Source organism: Priapulus caudatus, unplaced genomic scaffold (assembly GCF_000485595.1).
Source record: "Priapulus caudatus unplaced genomic scaffold, Priapulus_caudatus-5.0.1 Scaffold8, whole genome shotgun sequence".
NCBI lineage: Eukaryota > Metazoa > Priapulida > Priapulimorpha > Priapulimorphida > Priapulidae > Priapulus > Priapulus caudatus.
Genome location: NW_014577069.1, coordinates 617534 through 623220, shown reverse-complemented (window position 1 = coordinate 623220; position 5687 = coordinate 617534).

Genomic DNA, 5687 nt, shown 5'->3' with positions numbered 1-5687 from the left:
TGCGAGTGTGTGTGTGTGTGTGTGTGTGTGTGTGTGTGTGTGTGTGTGTGTGTGTGTGTGCATGTGTGCGTGCGAGCATGTGTGTGAGCGTGTGTGCGAGCATGCGTACGTGCGTGTGTGAGCGAGTTCGCTTGGGTGTTTTCATACCACCGCGTGTATGTACAACGACAGCTGTTTACTGTGGGAAATTTCGAGTTGAGCTTTCATCTATTCACGGTTCTCTTGTTTGATCCTACGTAATCATCGCACTTCACGGACAACAACATAGTTACAAATGACATGTGATATTGAATCGGTGATTATTTTATGGTCTTTCTAAAAAACAGGTATGAGGTTAAATAAAATGCACGAAATTTCCCGAACCGGGCATAAGGCATAATGGGGCCGCAAACTAAATGGAGCATCTGTTATTGGCTACGTATTCATTTGACATGAAGCGTCGCTTTCTAGATGTCATGCTTATACACTTAATTATCCTTTATATGCTAATCAGTGTAATAAACGTGTGTCCCTGATTCACATGCGTGACGAATTAAACAGATCAACGACAATTACGTGTTCGCTATTTTCTAGCGAACATTTAACATATAAAATTATGTATTGATCTTGCATATTATTTTCTATTCCATCTACATTTTATTCATATTTTTAAAAATCTTATCTATTCTATCTGAAAAAATACCGAGACCATTACCTAGTTGTCAACTGCAAAAATTAAGTATGCCGCCATACCCGTCCTGTATCCCTCGCCTACTCGATTATGCCCGGACTAATTCGATTCAATGAATATGATGAATTTATATTAAATATATGCACAGACACATGCATGTTCATGTGCGTATCAGATTTATGCTGAATTCGTACATGAAATGTGAGCGTATTGGCGCGGCGCATTTACATTACACAGCGGTATAAAGCCTTGGTGAATATGTAGCAAATTAGACGGTCTCACATCTGTCTCTCTTAAACATTACAAGAATCAGAAGCCAAGCACTACGTCACGCTGGCCTTACTTCGTAAAAACAAGCGTCCGGGTAATTGAATCTCATGAATAATTTAATTAGAAAGCTGTCGTATTGATAGCGAGTTCGATAGTTCTACCTACCGTCGCTGGGCTTGAGCTTTTGGGGGAATTTTCACGTTAGTGGAAACATGCGATGTCGACGCCACAACATGGGGCATGCCATCCAGGCGTGGGTGTAAGCCGCTAGAGCGACCAAGTCGGATTGGCATTTTCTCGAGCTGCCAGATGGGGTTCATGCGGATTATTCACGCTACACTGGTACCAGAAATACGCTACAAGACCCGAAATGGTACAAACGAAGGCATCTATACAGAATCGTTGCTCGATATGCGTATAACGAATATGCGCGTTGAATGTTTAGTGCTTGCGCGAGCTCGTGATAATACAATTGCTATTGCTACAACACACGTGTAGCCGTTAATAACTATTAATGAAGTTGTTTTGTAGTGAAGTTATATGTGAATTATCTTTCAAGTGAATCCACCTACTAAACTGAAAACCAAATCGCAGTACATATTTGCTTTTATACAATTAATTTGCTAGCGCGCGTGGCACCACCAAGCGGTTGCACTCCTGTGGACGTGCTTTCAATGGCTGTCATCCAGCGATCGAAGCGCGACAAAGTCTGTAAATAATTTTACTAGCCGGCTAAATGTCCGTATATCCGGCATAATACCCCCTTCACATACACGGATTTTTCTTACGAGTCCTTACGGATCGCCAACTCGTAGTCAATCGCAAGCATCCGTAAATAACTCGCTGGTATCTGTATTAACTCGTCACAACTCGCAGACACTCGTAAGGATCCGTGAAAAGAAAGGCAAATTTTTTGACATGTCAAAAACCTTCTCACGAGTGTCCACGGATTGATTTTTTCGTAAATAACTCGTAACAATCCGTAAGTATCGTAAACCGCTCGCAACAACACGTAACCATCCGTAAACTGCTCGCAAGAATCCGTAAATGACTCGTAAAGTTTTTTGTTACGATTTGCTATGGTTAGTTTACGATTTGTTTACGGATTATTTATAGATTATTACGAGTGCTTACGTGTTGTTTACGATTTCATTCGGGTCGTGTTACGATGGCTTTACGGATTGTTACGAGTTATTACGAGCACTTTACGAATAGATACGTATACTTTACGTATTCTTACGTATTGTTTACGATTTGGGAAAGGCTGCAAAATCGAACACGTCATTTTCAGTTGTTATCAAGAGTTGTTCTCTCATATGCCATGTTGTCTCTCTGGATGTCAGTTGATGATAGATTGAGATTTGCGGGTGATACTCCATTAGGAGTGTTCCTAACTTTAATGTCATTAATGATCATAATAACATATATATATATCTATATCAGGAGTAGATAATAGGTATATATATAGCTGATATATATATATATATATATATGGTCATGGTCATATATTAGTTTGTGGTTTAATGTCATTTAGGTTAGGGTTAGGGTTAGGGTTTGGATTATCAATCATTAATCATTAATGATATCATGATATAATATTATGATGAGTTGGGAACACTCCTAATGGAGCGTTAGCCATATTTGCAGGATTTTTATATACTTTTTGTCAAAAAATCGTAAGGACTGGTAAATACTCGTAACTAACTCGTACCTATTCGTAACAACACGTAAACAGGTCGCAATTAACACGTAAAAACTTCGATGAATCATAATATATCCGTAACAATCCGTAAAAGCTCTTAAAATGCACGTAAGTTACTCGTAGTTATCCGTGACAACTCTTAACAAATCGTGGAATTTTGCCGTAAATACATCGTAATTACTCGTAATAATCCATAATAAACCGTAATTAGCTCGTAATAACACGTAAATCGCTCGTAAAAGTGGCCAAATCGTAAGGATCCGTGTACTTTTACGAATTGTGCGATCCGTAAGGACTCGTAAGAAAAATCCGTGTATGTGAAGGGGGTATAAGACTAAGAGGATCAGCGTGCCATCAACGGAAGTGTCTACTTGATTGTCTTAGCTGGTCTAACAGCTAGAATCGCTAACAGTTTAAGTGTTAAACATGTTACTGACAGGTCTACGGTTGAAGTGGTCGATAATACAATAAACGCCCGACACAATTCATGCTCAATCAATAGGGGCTACTAGAGACCTGGTACTGTCTGATATCAGGTTATTGCGTAGGAAATTAACAGTGTGGGTCTCGTACACCCTATCTATATCCGTGACAGAGCGTATTTTAGCATGGTGAAGCTGAGATGGCCATTGCACTCGGCAATACGTATCGCTATACCAACACCGAATATTGCAGCGGTATTATACGATTCTCATACCCTCGGCTCATCCGACATTTGATCTAATAACAAACATTGCGAAACTCAAACTCAGTCTGTTGCCGCAACGTCAATCTCTGTTTACGACATATTTTCAATATGTGCTTGCTTCATTTACCATTAGTAAACTTGGTGTTAACTTGGTTGGTACTTTGATACTAAATGATAAATGCTTATAATGGTAAATACTAAATCGTTGTGATACTTAATTTGGTTGATAATAAACGGATACTTTTTTCGAAAAAAAATCGCACGTCGGCTGCGATTTCACCCGTGAATGCTTCTGCCTTCATTCCAGACGACGCGCACCACACGGTTTGCAAAGATAGCCATTGTAAAAGATAAAATAAGAGCAGAGGAAAACTCATTGCCAAACTGAATTATATGTGTGCAAGCCTCCCGTTTCAATATCGCCAACAGTCCGCTATCGCAAACTGTCGCAACTATAGCAGTGTTTTTCATGCATACATCGAATAAATACACCGCGGCGATAGTGCATTGTCGCGAAACAACGATTGGAATGCCCTGGATTAAAGTAATAAGTAGATGCGCTAGCTGTCTCACTGTGTGTTTGTTTGATCTTTTGTGTCAATTTTCATTTCATCGTGCTGGCTGTCTTGATGTGTCATTTGCGCTTAGAAATTCCCGGACGAGAGTGCGTGCCGTCACGTAGTCGAAATTAGATTAGCGAAGGAAATCGCACGTACTAAACCTGGACGTCTTCACTACTCGTCGTTTAGCGCTACGCTATTCCGTTTGTCGTTTTTTGGCCACTCGCACCGCAGGTCAAACTGAGGAGTAATAGAATTACGACTAATTCGGGTCGCCGCGATCGTACTTCATTAGTAATAGAAATCAATGCGACAAGATCAATTCATACACGCTTTCATGCGCCATATACGCGAATACATTTTCCCCAGATCGAAGATCCTGCAGTGTTGACCCAATGGCCAGCGCGTTTCATTTTCATCGTTATTGCTATTCCAGTGCTGACGTTAACATCTAATGAATCAATTATCTTTGAGCGTCGTAGCCATTGTGCCAATTGATACGCAATGATACGTTATTAGAGAAAGGCCGGAATTATTTTCCGTGCTCGGTTATTTCGTTGCGAAGAAGCTGGAATTGGTCGCCTAAAGACGTACTTCGGCAAGAGTCTAGATTAATGTAGTTTTGATGCGTAATCAGGAGTTAACTTGTCTCGCATGGACAACGCGCGCCAGTCGGTCGTATAAGCTTGTATATAAAATCACTTGAATCCATGGCTCCTTTGACCCACAGCAATCGTCTGCGGATTGACCTAACGTCATGTCACTTACTGGAGGCAACGCACGAAAGTGAAAATCGCAAATTGGTTAAGTGGCAATTGAGCAGCGCACATGTGAGAGTAGTGATTGCAGAGCGAGAAATAAGAGCAGTTTTTTTTATTAATACTCACGAACGGATATAGAGCAGCACATGGTAGGAGGTGAAATAAAGAGGATGAGACGGTGGTGGAGAAGAGAGAACGGTGAGAACCCAGTAAAAGACCGATCAGCCAAGGAGCAAAAATAGATAAAAAGTTAGAGGGCGGAGACAGCAAAGTATGTGGGTAGGAGTGGACAGAAATAAAACGATAGGAGAGAAAAAAGCATATACTATATAGATAATATATATTATATACTAGTTATATACATATATATATATATATAGATATATATATATAGATAGATAGATAGATAGATAGATAGATAGATAGATAGATAGATAGATAGATAGATAGATAGATAGATCGATCGATAGATAGATAGATAGATAGATAGATAGATAGATAGATAGATAGATAGATAGATAGATAGATAGATAGATAGATAGATAGATGCAGCAGCAGCAGCAGCAGCAGCAGCAGCAGCAGCAGCAGTAGAAGCAGCAGCAGCAGCAGCCAACGCTCCGGTATCGAGCTGGCGAAATGACTGTGATTTCCGGCACGGTGTTGACGCGCCCGCGTACTACGGCATTGTTAGAAGCAGTTAATGATTGTGACGCGGCGCCGCTGGTAGGAGGACGCTGATTATCATCTGCTAGCATGCATGCGGGCGATGCGAGCGCCACCGCACGACACCTCTCCATGCATGTTGTTTTCTTATTAGCTAATAATATATTTTTTGTTATTTATCTATCTATCTATCTGCAGCAGTAGAATGCTGCTGCTACTGCTTCTACTGCTGCTACTGCTGCTACTGCTGCTACTGCTGCTACTGCTGCTGCTGCTGCTGCTGCTGCTGCTGCTGCTACTGCTGCTACTGCTGCTACTGCTGCTACTGCTACTGCTACTACTACTGCTGCTACTGCTGCTACTGCTGCTACTG